Source organism: Triticum urartu, chromosome 4A (genome assembly GCF_056163025.1).
Source record: "Triticum urartu cultivar PI428250 chromosome 4A, HENAU_Tu73, whole genome shotgun sequence".
In the NCBI taxonomy this organism is placed as follows: domain Eukaryota; kingdom Viridiplantae; phylum Streptophyta; class Magnoliopsida; order Poales; family Poaceae; genus Triticum; species Triticum urartu.
This window is the reverse complement of record NC_141876.1, coordinates 559,557,893-559,581,457: the sequence shown is the minus strand read 5'-3', so window position 1 is coordinate 559,581,457 and position 23,565 is coordinate 559,557,893.

Sequence of the window (23,565 nt, the reverse complement as noted above, 5' to 3'; positions counted from 1 at the left end):
CGAGAACCGATTTTCCTCAGCTTTTTCACTACTCCTTGATCTTCATTTGCATCCAAATCACACTGCATTCACATTGTTTTAACCTCTTCACATCCTCCTGGAGTAATTCCGAAGCCCCTATAAATAATCATCTTGTTCAGTTAGACTAGCCATCTAATCCTAAATCTCCAAACCATAGCCCTCCGGTCCAGCAGTTCCAAATGGCGAAAGAGATCAAGATGCAGGATTTTAACGTCCAACATGTCCTCGTCGAAGGCTCGTTGAGCATAGTTGCCACAGTCACCGACCACCCAAGGGTTGTTCGGAAGTGGATCAACAATGTATCCAACTCCCTCCAAAAGGTGGAGATGAATGTCATCGGTCTTGATGCAGAGTACATAGAGCCTGCCACTGGGAAGATCCAACGCGCCGCTGTCCTTTAGTTGTGCCTCGAAGATGATGTTTTGGTGTACCACATCATACACGCGCCCTCCATACCAGGTGAGCTTCACGATTTCTTGTCTCGGGAGGACATATACTTCTACGGGGCAGCCATCGCAAGGGACAAACAAAAGTTGGAGCCGTACAACCTTGATTTGAAAAGCATCGCTGACCTACAAACCAGAAAAAAATTCCCGTATAAGATTGTGATAAACCGACACCATCCCTATTCCACATAGAAAATTTTGTGCTCGGAACAAATCTTCAGAAGGGTGACGAGACGCTGGCATTAAGGTCGTCTGGATGGGAGAATTATCCCTTGACGTACGAGCGGATAAAATATGCTGCCTTCGATGCCCGTGTGAGTTTTGAGATAGATGGAAGGTCCAGAGAGCTTGTTGCGAAGCCGTCTCCCACAGAAAATGAGAAGAAGAAGAAGAAGAAGAAGATGTTGCACCAGCAGCAGGGCATTATGGATGGATGAACTATTTCCTCTCTTGTAAAAAAATATTCCCTATATGTATATTGATATAGATGGACTATTTCGATGGTGTGCATGTCTTTGGAACAAGTAGTAGTGTAGGTCCACTTGACTATAAGGAACTATTTATCCGCCTAGCTTTCTCTACTACTCCTTCCAGTGATCGATATGCAATGCATGTGTCCATAGACATGACAACTTGTCCGTGGAAGTTCAACTACGACGACCATCACGTTTCATCCACTGCCACTCACGATTCCCACGACACCGCTCCAACCCATGACACCACCTCCCCCAACGTGCGCCTCACCCCTCTCGGCCGCATCGCCCCTCTTCCTTTGTGTGCATGACATATGGGCCACCTTAAATGCGGCGAGCATCAAGTTTCTACCACAGCCACACGCGATTCCCACGACGCCGCACGAACCCATGACACCACACGTCCCCCGACCTACGGCTCACCCCTCTCAGCCCCACTGCCCTCTAAATTTGGATTTGAAACTTATAAAATGAAAAGATTCAAAACAATTAAACTGGGAGAGAGGGAGTATATCGTAGGATGTGTCCCATACGAAACAAGTCCCCTGGTTTGTCACCACGGGACATCAAGATGCATTTGTATGAGTAGTTTATCTTGTGAGAGAAAAGGATGAATGAGGGAAGGCCTCTAGAGATAGAGATAGACACTACTACTACCAATGTGCTGGCCCATGCGTTGCAATGGATCCAAAGTAGTAGAATAATACTTGTTCACGTGCTTGAAATATAAACACTCTAGTTTTGATATACATGTGTCAGCAGACATGACAGCTTGTCCATGGAAGTTGAACCACGGCGACCATCACGTTTCATGTTTCTACCACTGCCACACCAACACACGATTCCCACGATGCCGCTCCAACCCTACCTATAAGCACGATGTCCCCCGACGTGGACATGGATCCTTTGATGTGGCTATCACTGCCTTACCCTTCCTTTCCTTCGTTGACTGGTGGGACCCACACTTGCGGGGCCCACATGTCAGTGATAGAATGGTAGGATTGTTAATGTCAGGGGACCCTCATCCCCCCTACGTGTGCCTCATCCCTCTCTGCCCCATCGCTCCTCTGCCTTTGTGTGCATGACATGCGGGCTAGCTGAACTACGGCGACCATCAACTTTCTACCACAGCCATACCCGATTGGACGCAGTTTGCCTGCTCCGCTGCTGTGCTCTGATCCGTACTCCCGCACCATCGAATTTTCATCCAGCGGTTGTGACACATTTCGTCCATGGCATCAATCCTCAGTTGGAGTACTTCTGTACTACAGGTATTACCCGCCGGTGTGGCCATCTACGCCTCGTAACGCCCCGACGCCCAGCTGTGGCACCCTCGCCACGGCCACGCCACCACCGGCCGGTTCATCTTGAACGAGTGAGTCACGAACCACACAACCCCCATGAGAATGACATGTGGGCCAGCCACATTTAAGGTCCGCATGTCATTGACTCATAGGTCGGGCACTAAGCCACTGAAGTTCGGTCTCGTGGGCCCCGAGAGGGAAATGTAACTCCTGCGACAGGCCTTGTGGTGCTCCCGTAGTACGAGCTTGTGCCAAACCCGGAACTTGTTTCTTACTACTACCAACTACTAGTAAGGTACACGTGCATTGCACGCATGAGATTCTGGTGGTTTGTGCATTATGCTTCTACATGTGGAAAAATCTAGTGGAATGTAGATGATATCCAACGACCAGTAGTGCTCGGATTTGCCATCTTTGTACCGTCGGATTGGCTTCATCCAATGACCAAATTTCAAAGTTATGGTTTTGTTTGCAGCCTAAGGTTGCCATGCCTAAGCTTAGGCGTGCCACAAGTGTGTTTGGTTGCGTTCTCATCTCAGCATAGTTGTTCCCTCTTCATGCATGCTCAACTCAACACCCCTCTTCATGTATGATCTCTTCATGCATGCTTCTAGTGTATTTGTGCTAATCTAGTGTGGACTCATGCACCCTCCATACACTCTACCAAACACCCAAAAGTGGGTCGAGAAGGGAACTCTTGGGATCATGCACCCTTCATACACCCTACCAAACACACCAGGCATGTGTTTGGTTCATTGCTACACTTGTGGCTTGCCACACTTATCTAGCTACATGGTCCACATGTCATAGACTCAACTTATTGCCAAATATTGCCACACTTGTGGTGGCCATTTTTTTATCCACATTTTTTGTGGTAGACACACTTTGCCTAAGCTTAGTTGTGGCAAAGTTAGTCATGAATGAAGTTCAACCATGGAGTATTTTAGATTCTACATGTGGCAGAATCTGGTGGAATGTAGATGATATCCAATGGCCAGTAGTGCTCGGATTTGCCATCTTTGTACCGTCGGATTGGCTTCATCCAACGACCAACTTTCAAAGTTATTCACACACTATATAGGGGGTATAGATATAGATGTGCCGGCCCGTTGCAATGGATCCAAAGTATATCTGTTTAGTGGAGTGCACTCTAAACACATTATCTATTTATTTTTCTCTAACCTTTCGTAGCCATGCAACCAAGACACATAAGCTTCATGGGTGCCCCCCACATCATATTATTCATACTCCCTCCATTCCATAATGTAGTGCCTATAGATTTTTTTAAAAGTCAAACCTCACAAACTTTGACCAAGTTTGTGGAGAAAAAATATTTACATCTAGAGTGCGAAACATATATCACTAGTTTCATCATAAGATGTAGTTTTACATTATATATTTTTGGTATTGCAAATATAAATATTTTTCTCTACAAACTTGGTGAAAGTTTGTAAAGTTTGACTTCTCAAAAAATCTATATGCACTACATTATGGAACGGAGGGAGTACTACATTGACTGGAAAAAACATAAATCACCCAAAACAAGAGCTTCCCGTCTTTTGTTCCTACGATGCTGTGTCGTGCATGTACCTACTAGTTGTATAGTGGTAGTACTAGTTTTATAGTATTACAAACTTGGTACTAGTAGGAGTAGAGTAGTACGGAATGCTCCTACTCTATCAACGAGCCCCATCTGACACCAAAGTTCTTGGCTTTCGTGCTACAGCCAGATCTTCCCCTCGTTTCTGTTTTCCAACCCGGCGGCGGGCAGGGTGCGGTTTGCCAATAGTCGGTTTGCTCAATGGTGGTCCCACATGAAAGTGAAAATGCTAGGCAACACGCCTTCCCTAAACTATGTGTCGTTCCGGACGGGCCGTGGAGTACTCCTGATTCCCGGGCGTGTGTGGGGGGAGTGTGACGCGAACGCGGCAGGCCTTTTCCTTTTACTAGCAATGTGCCCGTGCGTTGTGATGGATCCAAAGTAGTAGAATAGTAGTACTTGTTCACAAACTTGAAAGAAATCACTCTTGTTTTGATATACTCCTAATATATTACTCCCTCCATTCCTAAATATTTGTGTTGTTAGAGATTTCAAATGGACTATCACATACGAATTATATAGACATATTTAGAAGTGTAGATTCACTCATTTTGCTCTGTATGTAGTCACTTATTGAAATCTCTAGAAAGACAAATATTTAGGAATGGAGGGAGTACTTTTCACTCAAAATATATTTCTCGGGCTGTGTTAATGAGGTGAGGGAGGGATGTGGTTGCTTTCAAGATAATAAGGGGTTTTCTGCAAATTGGAGCAGAGAAGTGGGCTATTGTTGCAAAAATGCCACAACTTACCTCACAGCCATTAGATGCAGATCTAATGGTCAGAAACGACGGATGGCAGACACACCACCATCACCAACTGAGTCTTTTATAGGAGTATATATTTCTCAGGCTGTTTGATGAGGTCAGGAGGGATGTGGTTGCTTTCAAGATAATAAGGGGTTTTCTACAAATTGGAGCAGAGAAGTGGGGTATTGTTGCAAAAATTCCATAACTTACCTCACAGCCGTTAGATGTAGATCTAATGGTCAGAAACGATGGATGGCAGACACACCGCCATCATCAACTGAGTCTTTTATAGGAGTAGGAGTAGAGAAACATGTATAAATTGTACATTTTGGTTCTGCTCCTTGGCACGATCGATAGATAGAAATAACGATTGGAAACGCTAGGGCGGGGCTATTCCCGCCAGATAAGCAGGGTACGTAGTAGCTAGGTTGGCGCATCATCGGTATGGTCACACGCGGTCTAACATGTTCTATTGTTTCTAGCGATGTCCGCGCGTTGCACGAAGTTGATGGAAAAGGTAAGCACAACTTATAAACTGACGGATGGAGTACTAGTTACAGTGATGCATATAATTAAGCAAAGGGATCGCACATGTCGGTATTGACTGGAACGAGAATGCAACAGCACAATAAGAATTAAGGCCACGATGATGAGGCAATCGTAGTGGTGGTTACAGAAGGCAAGAAGAAAGATGCATCCATCAACGTACGACCTCCTCCTCCTCAACTTAGTGCATCGAGCCACCGACCGGTGGCTAAGGAGCGGCGGCTTTTGTGGCGAGGTCGAGGTGGTTCTCAGCAAAGGCATCCAAGGCTTCTAGCCGGTTCTGGAAGGCCAACGTCGTAGCGTCCTCACTGGCCTTGTAGATACATATGTACACGATTTACTCATTCATGTGGATGTGTAGGTCAACGAATTCTTGCAGGGAGAGGTGCCTCGCGGCGAGCGCGACCTCCAGGTGGACATTCTTCATGGTGTCGGCGGATAGTCGCAGGGCCACCAGTGCTTGAAAGAGGTTCCGGCCATGGAAGCCAATTAGGGTGGTAGGAAATGAGGAGCCCGGGCGCGTGGGCTGGAGGAGTACGGCGATGTCGTCCACGAGCTTCTTGAGTACAGTGAACTTGTTGGTGGTGGCAACGATCATCTGGTCCAACTAAGAGTCGTAGTTGGCATCGATGGCGGCTATCCACCAGCCGGTATCCAACACCGTCTGGAGACGATCCTCGGCGCCATGCCGCAGGCCGACGTCGTGGACCATCTGGCACAGCCGCTGGCCTCTCGCGCACATCGCCGCCATGGGTCTGGAGTGAGCTCTTTTGCGCTTAGTGTAGGTGCTTAGGGAAATGCTTAGGTGCGTACGATGTGGTAGATGCATTGGAATGGAGGGGCGCCTTTATATGAGGGCAAACTGCGTTGCATTCACATCGTGCAGCCTCTTTTCCCGGTCCTCCTCCCATTACTTCCCTCATGCATTAATTGAGGGAGGATGCATTGGCCATTCAACATTTCGGGAACCGCTACTCCCTCCCTCATCTGCATTAAAGCCATATCAGGAACTGCACCGCCTGCTGTCAAATCGAATAGTACTGCGCCGCCCGCTGCATGCCCGGCTGAACACGCCTCCTCGCCTCCATCAAACCCCTCCATTAAACCCGCATGCAAATCGAGAAACCTACTCTGGCCACATGTCCATTCATGAGTGGGCCGGAATTAAATGCAACACCGGCCGAGCTCCTTCCGTCCACCCTCAGTTTAAACGAGGCCAGACGTCGGCCAAGCTCCTACTGTCCGCCATCTATTTACACGAGGCCAGACAGATAGCGGGCAAGAATCGCACCCCTCCGCCGTTTCCCCATCTCCTCCTTCACCATTTTCTCCACTCTTCTGATGGCTTCCGAGGAGCCGTTCTCCGGCATATTACCCGGCTGGGTGGCCCGCCGAGCCCGCCGGATACGGGCGACACCGCTTGGTGCTTCACCAACCTCGCTTGGCCCAACGGAGCCAGTTGCCGCCCCAAGCAGGCGCGTGGTTTAGCAACTCGCTGCTCCAGTTCAGATCGATGAGGAGTGGCGAGTTACTCCACGCCGGCACGATGGCGAGCACACCGGTACGGGCGTCGTCGCTGCCGCATCGTACCGCGCCACCAGTGTCTGCGGTGCCGCGCCTCCCGTGTCTGTGGGCGCGCCTCCCGTGCCTGCAGCAGCGCCATGGAGGCAGAGACAAAAGCCGGGTGCATGGAGAGCGACGAGTCAGTGGCCAGCTTCTCCGTGTCCGCCGCCATCATCGAGGAGAAGTAGAACACGGGAGGCCGCAGCCTCTTGGGTCCCATGAAGGCCACCGCCGAGGCGACGACTGCGCATTCAGGTGGTTTCTTTGCTTCTTCATCTCTTCCGAGGACCTTCGTCGATCCCGCAAAGTGTCTGCCGGACATGAGGAAGACAAAGGGATCCGTGGGCGGCCATTTAGATTATGTACTCCCTCTCCAGCCGGCAGGAAATTTTTGTTCTAAGAATGGGTAAATTGTATGTATCTATAACTAAAATAAGTCTAGATACATCCATTTCTAGGACAAATATTTCCGGACGAAGGGAGTATTAATTATACCAAGAGAGCCGGATTGGCACCGCTTAGTTCATGTAAATGTAATGAAATCCATCATGTTTATATGAAGATCCAGCTTTTTTATACGAAATCCTTCATGCTTATATGAAATCAGTCCGTGTTTGCATGAATTTCATCTGGCTGGTTAGAGTTGTGAAAATGTATGCCGATGGCGTTTGATGTCGTCCTCCGCGGAAGGAAGCGGGAGGAAATTTGCCGGCTGCCGTTGGAGATGCTCTTATGCTAGAAATAATAGAGTGACATCCAATCCATTTGAGTTAATTGCATGTATGATTGTCCCTCTATAAAAATTTAATTGCATGTACAGTGTACACGTGACTTGCAGGGTGGCTACAGCTTCGTACAGAAAGTTAAAAAGAAAAAAGTCCATCCTTAATCTTGTATTCTGAGTACTCTATGGGTTCCACTGTCAATACAGTAGCAAAAGAAGTATATATTAAATAAGTAATATAAAATATAAAAATCTAAAGTTAAAGACAGAATTTGAACTCATGTCATCGCGTTGCGAGCATCCGGCGCTAACCAGTCCATCACATTTTTGTTGTAGACCATCCTGGAGATATATCTCCATGTCTACTCTTATACTCCATCCGTTCCTAAATATTTGTCTTTTTCAGATTTCAAATGGACTACCACATACGGATGTGTATGTAGACATATTTTAGAGTGTAGATTCACTCATTTTGCTCCATATGTAGTCACTTGTTGAAATCTCTAAAAAGAAAAATATTTAGGAACGGAGGGAGTAGAAAAGAGAGTTGGTGATGATGGTGTGCGTGCCATCCTGCAATATAGGCCGTCGGATTTATATCTAACGGATAGGAAGAAAACTATGGCTATTTTGCAAAAATATGCCCACACCCCTCTCCACGTTCTCAAATATGGTCTTCCCTCGTTCATCCTTTTCTCTCACAAGATAAACTACTCATACAAATGCATCTTGATGTTCCGTGTAATGCACGCGCATCTAGCTAGTTTCTTTTAAAATAGTTACTGCGATAATTGGGTTGAAGTGATATATTTTATGTCTGCCCCAGATGATTTCAGATTCACTAGTAGTAACAAAGAAAAGTTTGCCTTGTTAATTAATAGAAAACAGGGTGAAAACTATCACATGAGGCCGGTAAAAACGAGGCACACTGGGTTCAATGTCATCATCACTACAATTGTGCACGCGCGAGAAGTCTACATATCGAGGGGGCTACTGAGCGAGGCACAGAGACACAATGTTCGAGAGGGAAACCAATTGACAGATTACAATTAGATCAAGTTGTCACCCTTCTGCTGTCATTGTTGGGGTGGGGGGAGGGGGAGGGAGAGAAAGACGTATCGAGAGTGTGCGCGGTAGGCACAGAGGCACAACTAACGAGTGTGTGTGTATGTGTGTGTGTTTGTGTGTTTGAAAGAGGAGTAGATAGATTACTATCAAGATCGAGGTGCCGCCCTACTCCTTCGGTGTCGCGTGTGTGTGTGTGTTTGAGAGAGAAGCCAATCAATAGATTAGTATCAAGATCGAGGTGTCACCCTACTCCTTTGGTGTTGGGAAGTGTGTGTGTGTGTGTGTGGTTGTGTGGGTGTGGGTGTGTGTGTCGGGGGGGGGGCAGTGACACTCACATATCCCTACTCTTATAAAAAATAGAGTTGGCGATGATGGTGTTCCTGCCATCCTGCAATATAGGCCATCCGATTTATACCCGGCGGATAGGAAGGAAACTGTGGCAATTTTGCAAAAAGATACCCACACCCCTCTCCGCATTTGCAAATAAGGCATTCCCTCGTTCATCCTTTTCTCCCACAAGATAAACTACTCATACAAATGCATCTTGATGTTCGGTACAACGCATGGGCGTCTTGCTAGTAGGGAGAAGGAGTTTATGTGACACATATCTGGCTATATTACGGGATATGTAGATAGCATTTGTGCGAGGCGTACTTAAAGCATCACGAAGATAAAAAAATTGTGTGCATGCAAGTGCCGGAAAAATTGAAGCGAGAAACAATGTGTGTGTGTGTGCGCATGCGTGTATGTGTGTGTGTGAGAGAGAGAGCGAAATCTCAAAACAAAAGGTGCTCTTCTAGAATCCCATTGTATGTATTCATATGGTTCCGGAACTCGAGTTAACCTTAGGCATATGTGTGAGAGACATTGAGGGAGTCCTGGATTAGGGGGTCTCTGGACAGTCGGACTATATCCTTTGGCCAGACTGTTGGACTATGAAGATACGAGATTGAAGACTTCGTCCCGTGTCCGGATAGGACTCTACTTGGAGTGGAAGGCAAGCTAGGCAATACGGATATGTATATCTCCTCCTTTCTAACTGACCTTGTGTAACCCTAGCCCCCTCCGGTGTCTATATAAACCGCAGGGTTTTAGTCCATAGGACAAGATACAATTAGACCATAGGCTAGCTTCTAGGGTTTAGCCTCTCTGATCTCATGGTAGATCAACTCTTGTAATACTCATATCATCAAGAACAATCAAGTAGGACGTAGGGTATTACCTCCATCAAGAGGGCCCGAACCTGGGTCAACATCGTGTCCTTGCCTCCTGTTACCATCCGCCTTAGACGCACAGTTCGGGACCCCCTACCCGAGATCCACCGGTTTTGACACTAACATTGGTGCTTTCATTGAGAGTTCCACTGTGCCATCACCATAAAGCTCGATGGCTCCTTCGATCATCAGTAACGATGCGGTCCGGGGTGAGGTTTTCCTCCCCGGACAGATCTTTGTATTCGGCGGCTTCACACTGCGGGCCAATTCGCTTGGCCATCTGGAGCAGATCGAGAGCTACGCCCCTGGCCATCAGGTCATATTTGGAAACTTGAACTACACGGCCGACATCCGCGGAGACTTGATCTTCGACGGATTTGAGCCCATGTCGGACGCGTCACACAGTTGCGACGAGCATGACGTAACTCTGCCGTCGGACAATGTTTGGGAGATCGCATCTACAACCACTCCGGCCTTCAATCCGGAGCAACTCGCGCCATCGGAGAGCGGAGGGATGGACCCCACCACGGAGGCCACACTCTCAGTGGTGATAGAGCCGGATACTGACTTCACCCCTTACGAGAGCCGTGTCGCCGAACCACTGGATTCATCTCCGGCCATGGACTCCAAGCCGCTCACATCCGTGCCCGTCGAGTCCGACTGGGCGCCGATCATGGAGTTCACCTCCGCGGATATCTTTCAGCACTCCCCTTTCGGAGATGTGCTAAATTCATTAAGGTCTCTCTCCCTCTCAGGAGAACCTTGGCCGAACTATGTCCGGCTAGAATGGGATGCGGGCAACAAAGAAATTCGCTGCCCACCCACCACGCACTTAGTAGCCACTGTCGACGACTTAACCGACATGCTCTACTTCGACTCCGAAGACTTCGACGGTATGGACTATGAAGCCGGAGACGAACAGGAACCACGGCCCTCAGGGCGCTGGACTGCCACCTCATCATATGATATATACATGGTGGACACCCCCTATGCTTCACTGATGAAGTTATGAATCATGAATTCCCGGAGGGTTTCAAACCTGTAAATATCGAATCATACGATGGCACAACAGATCCCGCTGCATGGATCAAAGATTTCCTCCTTCACATCCACATGGCTCGTGGTGATGATCTACATGCCATCAAGTACCTCCCACTAAAACTCAATGAACCAGCTCGACATTGGCTGAATAGCTTGCCAGCAGATTCCGTCAGCAGTTGGGAGGATCTGGAAGACGCATTTCTTGACAACTTCTAGGGCACTTATGTGCAGCCACCGGATGCTGATGACTTGAGCCACATAACCCAGCAGCCAGGGGAATCGGCCAGACAATTCTGGACACGGTTCCTGACTAAGAAAAATCAAATTGTAGATTGTCCTGATGCAGAGGCCCTAGCGGCATTCAAGCATAACATCCGCGACGAGTGGCTCGCCCGCCACACCTCGGCCAGGAGAAGCCGAAATCTATGGCAGCCCTCACGACACTCATGACCCGCTTTTGCACGGGCGAGGACAGCTGGCTGGCTCGCAACAACAACACATCGAGGAATCCGGATACCTCGGATACCAAAGATGTTAACGGTAGGCAGCATCGCAATAGACCAAAGCGCCGCAATAACGGCGATAACACCGAAGATACGACAGTCAATGCTGGATTCAGAGGCTCTAGATCCGTTCAGTGGAAAAAGCCATTCAAAAGAAATACTCCGGCTTCGTCCAGTCTGGATCGCATACTGGATCACTCGTGTCAAATCCACGGCACCCCCGACAAGCCAGCCAATCACACCAACAGAGAATGCTGGGTGTTCATGCAGGCCGGCAAGTTAAATGCCGAAAACAAGGACAAGGGGCTACATAGCGATGACAAGGAGGAGCCCCGGCCACCGAACACAGGAAGACAAAAGGGGTTTCCCCCACAAGTGAAGACGGTGAACATGATATACGCAATCCACATTCCCAAGAGGGAACGGAAGCGTGCACTAAGGGACTGATACGTCCATTTTGCATCATGCTTTTATATCAATATTTATTGCATTATGGGCTGTTATTACACATTATGTCACAATACTTATGCCTATTATCTCCTATTTTACAAGGTTTACATAAAGAGGGAGAATGCCGACAGTTGGGATTCTGGGCTGGAAAGGAGCAAATATTAGAGACCTATTCTGCACAACTCCAAAAGTCCTAAAACTTCACGGAAGATGTTTTCCAAATATATAAAAAATACTGAGAGCAAGAACTTCACCAGGGGGGCCACACCCTGCCCACGAGGGTGGGGGGCGCGCCCTACCCCCCTGGGCGTGCCCCCTACCTCATGGCCCCCCTGGTGGCCCTCCGGTGGCCATCTTCTGCTATATGGAGTCTTTCCATGGGAAAAATCATAAGCCATCTTCTCGGAAGAAACTCCGCCGCCACGAGGCGGAACCTTGGCGGAACCAATCTAGGGCGCTGGCAGAGTTGTTCTACCGGGGAAACTTCCCTCCCGGAGGGGGAAATCATCGCCATCGTCATCACCAACGCTCCTCTCATCGAGAGAGGGCAATATCCATCAACATCTTCATCAGCACCATCTCCTCTCAAAACCCTAGTTCATCTCTTGTATCCAATTCTTGTCTCCAAGTCCGGGATTGGTGCTAGTAGGTTGCTAGTAGTGTTAATTACTCCTTGTAGTTGATGCTAGTTGGTTTAATTGGTGGAAGATCATATGTTCAGATCCTATATGCATATTAATACCCCTCTGATTATGAACATGTTTATGCTTTGTGAGTAGTTACTTTTGTTCCTGAGGACATGGGAGAAGTCTTGCTATTAGTAGTCATGTGAATTTGGTATTCGTTCGATATTTTGATGAGATGTATGTTGTCTCTCCTCTAGTGGTGTTATGTGAACGTCGACTACATGACACTTCATCATTATTTGGGCCTAGAGGAAGGCATTGGGAAGTAATAAGTAGATGATGGGTTGCTAGAGTGACAGAAGCTTAAACCCTAGTTTGTGCATTGCTTCATAAGGGGCTGATTTGGATCCATATGTTTCATGCTATGGTTAGGTTTACCTTAATACTTTTGTTGTAGTTGCTGATGCTTGCAATAGAGGTTAATAATAAGTGGGATGCTTGTCTAAGTAAGGGCAGCACCCAAGCACCGATCCACCCACATACCAAATTATCAAAGTACCGGACGCAAATCATATGAACATGATGAAAACTAGCTTGACGATATTCCCATGTGTCCTCGGGAGCGCTTTTCTCTATATAAGAGTTTGTCCAGGCTTGTCCTTTGCTACAAAAAGGATTGGGACACCTTGCTTCACTTTATTTACTTTTGTTACTTGTTGCTCGTTACAAATTATCCTATCACAAAACTATCTGTTACCACTTATTTTCGTACTTGCAGAGAATACCTTGCTGGAAACCGCTTATCATTTCCTTCTGCTCCTCGTTGGGTTCGACACTCTTACTTATCAAAAGTACTCCGATACATCCCCTATACTTGTGGGTCATCAAGACTCTTTTCTGGCGCCGTTGCCGGGGAGTGAAGTGCCTTTGGTAGGTGGAATTTTGTAAGGAAAAATTTATATAGTGTGCTGAAATTTACTGTCACTTGTTACAATGGAAGGTAATCCTCTGAGGGGCTTGTTCGGGGTATCTTCACCCCGACCAGTAGAGCAAAGAGTTGCTCCTCAACCTACTAAACCTACTAAAAATGAATATGAAAATGAAAATGCTTGCTTTGAAGTTCCTTCGGGTATGATAGAAAAACTGCTAGCTAATCCTTTTTTAGGAGATGGAACAAAACATCCTGATGAACATTTGATATATGTGGATGAAGTTTGTGGATTATTTAAGCTTGCAGGTGTACCCGGAGATGTTGTTAAGAAGAAGGTCTTCCCTTTATCTTTGAGGGGAGATGTATCGACATGGTATAGGCTATGTGATGATATGAGGTCTTGGAATTACAAACGATTGAAATTGGAATTTCATCGGAAGTTTTATCCTATGCATCTTGTTCATCGTGATCGCAATTATATATATAATTTTTGGCCTCGCGAAGGAGAAAGCATCGCTCAAGCTTGGGGGAGGCTTAAATCAATGTTATATTCATGCCCCAATCATGAGCTCTCAAGAGAAATGATTATTCAAACTTTTTATGCTCGGCTTTCTGGTAACAATCGCACCATGCTTGATACTTCTTGTGTTGGATCTTTTATGATGAAGACCATTGAATTCAAATGGGTTTTATTGGAAAGAATTAAATGCAACTCTGAAGATTGGGACCTCGAAAATGGTAAGGAGTCAGGTATGACACCTAGTTTTGATTGTGATAAATCTTTTATGGATACCGATATTTTTCATAAATTTAGCACTAAATATGGACTTGACTCTGAGATAGTAGCTTCTTTCTGTGGATCTTTTGCTCCTTATGTTGATCTCCCCAAGGAGAAGTGGTTCAAATATCATCCTCCCATAGAAGTAAAAGTAGCTGCACCTATTAAAGTTGAAGAAAAGACTATTACTTATAATGATCCTATTGTTCCTACTTCTTATGTTGAGAAACCACCTTTCCCTATTAGGATAAAGGATCATGCTAAAGCTTCAACTGTGGTTCATAAAAGCAATATTAAAACATATACACCTCCTGAGCAAGTTAAAGTTGAACCTAATATTGCTATTGTCAAAGATCTCTTGTCTCATAATATAGATGGGCATGTTATTTATTTCTGTAATGAAACTTCTAGAATTGCTAAACCCCGTGACAAAGATAAACCTAGACGAGTGGTAGGCATGCCTGTTATTTCTGTTAAAATAGGAGATCATTGTTATAATGGCTTATGTGCTATGGGTGCTAGTGCTAGTGCAATACCTTATTCCTTATACCAAGAAGTTATGCATGATATTGCACCTGCTGAGATGGAAGATATTGATGTCACAATTAAACTTGCCAATAGAGATACTATTTCACCAATGGGAATTGTTAGAGATGTTGAAGTCTTGTGTGGGAAAACTAAATATCCTGCTGATTTTCTTGTTCTTGGTTCCCCACAAGATAGCTTTTGTCCCATTATATTTGGTAGACCCTTCTTGAACACTGTTAATGCTACCATAGATTACAAAAGAGATGTTGTTACTATCTGTTTAGATGATCTGACTCATGAATTTAATTTTTCTAAATTTAGTAGACAACATCGTGAAGAAGAATTACCTAGTAAGGATGAAATTATTGGTCTTGCTTCTATTGCCGTACCTCTTAGTGATCCTTTAGAACAATATTTGCTAGACCATGAAAATGATATGTTTATGAATGAAAGAAGGGAATTAGATGAAGTATTCTTTAAACAGGAACCTATTCTGAAAAACAATTTACCTGTTGAAATCCTAGGGGATCCTCCTCCACCCAAGGGTGATCCTGTGTTTGAGATTAAACCGTTACCTGATACTCTTAAATATGCTTATCTTGATGAGAAAAAGATATATCCTGTTATTATTAGTGCTAACCTTTCAGAGCATGAAGAAGAGAGATTATTGAAAACTCTGAAGAAGCACCGTGCTGCTATTGGGTATACTCTTGATGATCTTAAGGGCATTAGTCCCACTCTATGTCAACATAAAATTAATTTGGAAGAAGATGCTAAACCATTTCGTGATCATTAACGCCGGATGAATCCTAAAATGAAAGAAGTGGTAAGAAAGGAGATACTAAAGCTCCTTGAGGCAGGTATAATTTATCCCATTGCTGATAGTCAGTGGGTAAGCCCTGTCCATTGTGTCCCTAAGAAGGGAGGTATTACTGTTGTTCCTAATGATAAAGATTAATTGATTCCTCGAAGAAATATTACAGGTTATAGGATGGTAATTGATTTCCGCAAATTAAATAAGGCTACTAAAAAGATCATTACCCCTTACCTTTTATCAATCAAATGCTAGAAAGATTATCTAAACATACACATTTTTGTTTTCTAGATGGTTATTCTGGTTTCTCTCAAATACCTGTGTCAGCCAAAGATCAATCAAAGACTACTTTTACATGCCCTTTTGGTACTTTTGCTTATAGACGTATGCCTTTTGGTTTATGTAAGGTAGCTGCTACCTTTCAAAGATGCATGATGGCTATATTCTCTGACTTTTGTGAAAAGATTTGTGAGGTTTTCATGGATGACTTTTCTGTCTATGGATCTTCTTTTGATGATTGCTTGAGCAACCTTGATCGAGTTTTGTAGAGATGTGAAGAAACTAATCTTGTCTTGAATTGGGAAAAGTGCCATTTTATGGTTAATGAAGGAATTGTCTTGGGGCATAAAGTTTCTGAAAGAGGTATTGAAGTTGATAAAGCCAAGGTTGATGCTATTGAAAAGATGCCATGTCCCAAGGACATTAAAGGTGTAAGAAGTTTCCTTGGTCATGCCGGTTTTTATAGGAGGTTCATTAAGGACTTCTCAAAAATTTCTCGGCCTCTGACTAATTTATTACAAAAAGATATACCATTTGTCTTTGATGATGATTGTGTAGAAGCATTTGAAATACTTAAGAAAGCATTGATTTCTGCACCTATTGTTCAGCCACCTGATTGGAATTTACCCTTTGAATTATGTGTGATGCTAGTGATTATGTTGTAGGTGCTGTTCTAGGACAAAGAGTTGATAATAAACTAAATGTTATTCAATATGCTAGTAAAACTCTAGAAAATGCTCAAAGAAATTATGCTACTACTGAAAAAGAATTCTTAGTAGTTGTATTTGCTTGTGATAAGTTTAGACCTTATATTGTTGATTCTAAAGTAACTATTCACACTGATCATGCTGCTATTAAATATCCTATGGAAAATAAAGATGCTAAACCTAGACTTATTAGATGGGTTCTCTTGCTACAAGAATTTGATTTGCATATTGTTGATAGAAAAGGAGCTGAGAACCCCGTTGCAGACAACTTGTCTAGGTTAGAAAATGTGTTTGATGACCCACTACCTATTGATGATAGCTTTCCTGATGAGCAATTAAATGTCATAAATGCCTCTCATACTGCTCCATGGTATGCTGATTATGCTAATTACATTGTTGCTAAGTTTATACCACCTAGTTTCACATACCCACAAAAGAAAAAGTTCTTCTATGATTTGAGGCATTACTTTTGAGATGACCCACATATTTATAAAGAAGGAGTAGATGGTGTTATTAGACGTTGTGTACCTGAGCATGAACAGGAACATATCCTACGCAAGTGTCACTCCGAAGCTTATGGAGGACACCATGCTGGAGATAGAACTGCACATAAGGTACTGCAATCTGGTTTTTATTGGCCTACTCTCTTCAAGGATGCCCGTAAGTTTGTCTTATCTTGTGATGAATGTCAAAGAATTGGTAATACTAGTAGACGTCAAGAAATGCCTATGAATTATTCACTTGTTATTGAACCATTTGATGTTTGGGGCTTTGACTATATGGGACCTTTTCCTTCCTCTAATGGTTATACACATATTTTAGTTGCTGTTGATTATGTTACTAAGTGTGTAGAAGCTATTCCAACTAGTAGTGCTGATCATAACACTTCTATTAAAATGCTTAAAGAAGTTATTTTTCCAAGATTTGGAGTCCCTAGATATTTAATGACTGATGGTGGTTCACATTTTATTCATGGTGCTTTCCGTAAAATGCTTGCTAAATATGATGTTAATCATAGAATTGCATCTCCTTATCACCATCAGTCTAGTGGTTAAGTAGAACTGAGTAATAGAGAACTCAAATTAATTTTGCAAAAGACTGTTAATAGGTCTAGAAAGAATTTGTCCAAGAAACTTCATGATGCATTATGGGCCTATAGAACTGCATATAAAAATCCTATGGGTATGTCTCCATATAAAATGGTCTATGGAAAAGCATGTCAAACTAGAACACAAGGATTATTGGGCTATTAAAGAACTTAATTATGATTTTAAACTTACCGGTGAGAAGAGGTTATTTGATATTAGCTCACTTGATGAATGGAGAACCCAAGCCTACGAAAATGCCAAGTTGTTAAAGAAAAATTTAAAAGTTGGCATGACAAAAGGATACAAAAAGCGTGAGTTTAATGTAGGTGATTATGTATTGCTATACAACTCTCGTTTAAGATTTTTTGCAGGAAAACTTCTCTCTAAATGGGAAGGTCCTTACATTATCGAGGAGGTCTACCTTTCCGGTGCCATAAAAATCAACAACTTCGAAGGCACAAATCCGAAGGTGGTGAACGGTCAAAGAATCAAACACTATGTCTCAGGTAATCCCATAAATGTTGAAACCAATGTTATTGAAACCGTAACCCCGAAGGAACACATAAGGGACACTTTCCAGAACGTTCCAGACTCTGAAAAGGAATAGGTATGTGGTACGGTAAGTAAACCAACTCCAAAATAGTTTTTAAGGCAATATTTCTCCGTTTTGGAATATTTAGAAAAATAGAAAAATAAGTAGCAGTCCGGGAAGGACACGAGGGCTCCACGAGGGTGGAGGGCGCGCCCTACCCTACTGGGCACGCCCCCCTACCTCGTGGGCACCTCGTGTGCTCTCCGGACTCCGTTTTCATACACGACACATATTTTGGTCGGTAAAAATTCATTATATAATCTCCCGGGGGCTTTGACTCTCGTATCACGCAAAAATCTCCTGTCTTTGTTTCGAGCTATTTTCTGTCAGGATTGTCAAGGCCATGCACTATGTCGTCTCCCTCCTCCTCCAACCATGAGGGCAACGATGCTTGGCTAATGAAGATAGAGCTGAAGAGAGAAGAACCCATGGAGATCAACAAGGATGAAGGGATCAAGAAGGCCATGGAGGACCAAGTTCCGGCAACAGAAGACACCCTTCAACTGGATCACAATCTTCTTACCCCAACAGAAATTGAAGCTTTCAAGATGATTGAGTTATCTCGTATACAAAATAAGTATCTCACACGTGAAAATATTTTGTTGAAGGAGCATATCATCGCACTCAAGGGCATTATCCGCAAGTTAGAAGACCTCCTACGCTTAATGTGCGACTATCCATCATCAACATCCCCAGCTTATTCACCAACAAAGGAGACATAATGACATGGGTATGGGCACTCCACTTAGCAACTGCGAAGCTTGGGGGTGTGCCCCGGTATCGTATCATCCTCACTTTTATCTTTACCATTTTTCTTAGTTTGATCCTTTTGATAATATCTTGATCTAGTAGAATAAAAGTTCTTAGTATGATTTAGTTGTGAGTTTTGCTTTATTATTATTCTATGTAATCGAGTTCGTGAGCTATATAATAAAGATTAATGTTGAGTCAAGGGCTTGATTATTTTGCCATGATCCTAAAGGAATAAAAGAAAAGAGAAAGAAATAAAAAGAAACAAAGAGATCATATGAGTCTTATGGAGAGTAATGAGCTCACATAGAAAGAGTATGATGAATAAAAGTTGTTGAGAGTTGACAAACACAGTTTTGGTCATCGTTGCAATTAATAGGGAGTAATAAAGAAAGAGAGGTCTTCACATATAAATATACTATCTTGGACATCTTTTATGATTGTGAGCACTCATTAAAATATGACATGCTAAAGAGTTGACATTGGACAAGGAAGACAACGTAATGGGTTATGTTTTCTTACATCTGAGATAAATTATATTGTCTTGGATCTTCCAACATGATGAACTTGCCTTTCCCCCTCGTGCTAGCCAAATTCATTGCACCAAGTAGAGATACTACTTGTGCTTCCAAATACCCTTAAACCAGTCTTGCCATAAGAGTCCACCATATCTACCTATGGATTGAGTGAGATCCATCAAGTAAGTTGTCATCGGTGCAAGCAATAAAAATTGCTCTCTAAATATGTATTATTGATTGGTGTGGAGGAAATAAGCTTTATACGAGCGTGTGATATGGAAGTAATAAAAGCGACAGACTGCATAATAAAGGTCCATATCACAAGTGGGAATATAAAGTGACGTTCTTTCGCATTAAGATTTTGTGCATCCAACCATAAAAGTGCATGACAACCTCTGCTTCCCTCTGCGAAGGGCCTATATTTTACTTTTATCTCCTACATTGCATAAGCGTCATGGTGATCTTCACCCTTCCTTTTTACATTTTATCCTTTGGCAAGCACAACATGTTGGAAAGATCCTGGTATATATGGCTAATTGGATGTGAGTTTCCATGAACTATTACTGTTGACATTACCCTTGAGGTAAAACGTTGGGAGGCAAAACTATAGGCCCCTATCTTTCTCTGTGTCCGATTAAAACTCCATACCCATAAGTATTGCGTGAGTGTTAGCAATTGTGAAAGATTATATGATAGTTGAGTATGTGGACTTGCTGAAAAGCTCTTATACATTGACTCTTTCCTATGTTATGATAAATTGCAATTGCTTCAATGACTGAGATTGTAGTTTGTTAGTTTTCAATGAAATTTACGATTCATACTTGACATTGTGATCGAATTATTACTCTAGCATTAGAGATCATATGACAAGAATTATATGAGTTGATGTTCTAAGAATGATCATGATGCCCTCATGTCCGTATTTTATTTTTATCGACATGTGGACATATTTTTATCATATTTTATTTTATTTTTATCTCTAAATGTCGGTGTACTAGAGTAGGGATACCCTAGTATCCCGAACTTGTGCACGGGCAGTCGCAGCACCCCGCGGCAAGGCTTGCCGGGTGACCGCCAAGGTCCTCCGTGGTTCCTTTGGAGCCATTCAAGAACAAAGTATCCAAGTCAAGACCCCGGCAAGAGGAGCTTGCCGGGAAGGCCAACCAAGGCACCTTAAGACCTCGGCAAGAGGAACTTGCCGGGAAGACCGCCCAAGGCGTCTCAAGGAACTTGCCGCGACGCGCCACGCGTCCCGGCAAGGCCCGGTGAGCGACAAGCTCCCGGACGCGACAAGACAACGACCGCGGCAACCTACCACTCCGTGCCCGCGCTCCAGCACATCCGCCAACGTGTCACTCTGGGACCCTTCCAGGCATACGTGGCGGGAGGCTGTGCAGCCAGGGGTGCGCGGTGGCAAGCGGCGCTGACAAGATCGCCATCGTGGCGAGCGGTGGCGTCCCTGACGGTCCCTTTTACACTGTTTAGGCGACACAGACGGGCATTTAAGGCCCTTGTCCCCTGCCGTCAGGGTTAGGTATGATACACTATAGCAGGTAGCTGTACCTACTGCAGCACCTTTCCACTTCTACCCTTTACCTCCGTTGCCACCTGTTGGTGACCCCTTGAGCATATAAAAGGAGGCCCGTGTGCAACGTAGAGGGGGGTTCGAACACTCACGCTCGGTCTCGTTAGCTGCTGAAGTGTACTGTAGCACTTCGTGCTCCCGAGCAAGAAATCAATACAAACCACAAAGCAGGAGTAGGGTTTTACGCATCCGTGCGGCCCGAACCTGGGTAAATCGCTCGCGTGTATCGCCTCGATTTGCTCTTTGCGCGATCTCCGCCCCCGCCGAACCGAAAGGGACTCGGTCCGCCAGTCCCATAGGTGTTCGTGGATCAGTACCCCGACATCTTTGGCGCGCCGGGTAGGGGGGCGTCGAGGTTGTGTGAACCAGATCCAGCGTACACGCGAGCTAGATCTTCATCATCTTCATCAACATGCCGCCGAAGAAGAAGGCTTCGGAGGCGGCCACTCCGTCCGCGCCGAACCCGCCACTGCCGGAGCAAACGGCTAGTGGGGTAGACGCCGGCGGAAGAACGGGCGTCGGTGGCGCAATCGGTTCCCACAACGACCGGGCGCACTCCAAGACCTCAGCGTCCGTACATGCACCGCGCCCATCCCAGGAGGCGCAGGACCGGCAGCGTCATGGTATTCACGGTGCCATGCGTTTGCTGGACCAAGATCGAGCTGGTGGATCACGGAGTGCTCAAGACCAGCATGCACACCAACATGCTGGCACGAGCGGGGCACGGTCGCCTGGACGGGATGCTGCTCCTTCTAACATAGTTAGAAGTCCGAGCATATCCCGCTCCTCGCACCGTTCGACACCACCACCCGCCACTGCAGCAGAAGCTTTGGCGCGAGCTCAACTGCTCCTAGATTACCGTCCAACGGCGGACAAGATCGACGATTGGAGGGCCACCATCCAGAGTCTCATCGGCTTCGCCAACGGCGACATTCAGCGGCAGCCAAGCATGTCGCAGCCGCGGCAAGTCAGCCAGGCACGAGCCGGTGGCGACAAGACCGGTGGGGTGCAACCACTGTGCACTCTCCTCCCCGAAGGCCAAGATCGCCGACTCGCCAGATCCACCTCGACAGCGACTCCACCGCGTCATCAGATCCGCGAGCTCGTCGCGATCAGCGCCAAGTTCTTCAAGAACGGCAGCAAGAGGACGCTCGTACTCGCATCGAGCGCCGAAGAGAAGCGCGGTGTCAATCAGACCAGCGCGCTGGGCCCACTTTCGACATGCATGCGCCAGGGGAACCAGGCGACTTGCCGTACGCGGTAGGTTGTCCTGCGTTCACTCGTGAGCTGTGGCAAGTCCAGTGGCCCAGCATGAAGAATTTCAAGCCAGATGTACCAGAGAAGTACGACGGCAAGTCGCATCCGTCGGAGTTCCTCAGCATCTACACCATCGCGGTGCATGCTGCCGGGGGACGGGACGACAAGATCCTTGCCAACTACTTCCCGCTGGTGCTCAAACCCAACGTCAGGTCCTGGCTCATGCACTTGCCGGACAACTCCATATCCTCCTGGACAGACCTATGCCATCAGTTTGTCGGCGCCTTTACAGGCGGCCACAAACCTCATGGCCAAGAGAGTGACCTTCACCTGCTCGCCCAGAAGGAAGGAGAGCCCCTGTGCAAATACATTCAGAGATTCAGCCGTGTACAGCGCACCATCCCAGATGTCCACCCTGCCGCGGTCATCAGCGCGTTCCATCAGAACGTGCGTAACCGCAGGATGCGGGAGGAGATGGCGATGTGCAAGATCAGAGACGTCAGTGAGCTATATGCCCTGGCCGACAAATGTGCACGTGCTGAGGAAGGGAGGAGACTCCCCGGAGAGAACACAGGAGCAGGAGGATCTGACAGCGAGGATGCTGCCCCGGCAAAGAAAAACCGGCGGCGGAACCGGAAGAAGAAAGGCAAAGATGTGCTAGTCGTTGAGCAGTCCGGCAATGAAGGTGGCGCCAAGAAAGCCAAAGTTGGTAGCTCCGGCAAGGAGATTGCCGCATGCACCAACTGCCAGGCTCTGGCGGTCGCCGACAAGCAGGACGGCTCCGACAAGCAGTATTGCAAGATTCACCGCACCAAGGGCCATGACCTCCAGAGCTGCAAGAAGGTCGAGCAGCTTGTCCAGCAACAAAAGGCTGAGTACGAGCGGCGCGACAAGGAGAGGGCCCAAGCAGGCGCTGAAGAATGCGGCAAGAAGCGTGTCGGCCGGGGAGGACGCCGCGGCAAGGCCAAGCAGCGGCAAGAAGACAGACCTCCCCGCGGCCGTAACAAGGATGAATACGACGACACCGACGAAGACATGGATGATGTTGAGACCGGTGAGCAGGAGTTCCAGAAAGCCACAGAGGTCTTGTGCGTTGACGGCGGTGCTTCTCTGCATACTTCGCACCACCAACTCAAGCAGTGGGTGCGGGAAGTCAATGCGGCAGAACCACCAGTCGAATCACGCAAGCTTCTAAAATGGTCCAGCACGCCTATCATCTTTGATATTGAGGACCACCCTGATCGCATAACTGCGGTCGGGTGCTTGCCGATGTTGGTCTCACCAACTATCCGCAACCTCAAGGTCACTAAGATGTTAGTTGACGGCGGGGCCGGCTTGAACCTGATCTCCTCCGCTGTACTCCAGAAACTCCAGATCCCTGACAACGAGCTTGAAGAGACCGGCACATTC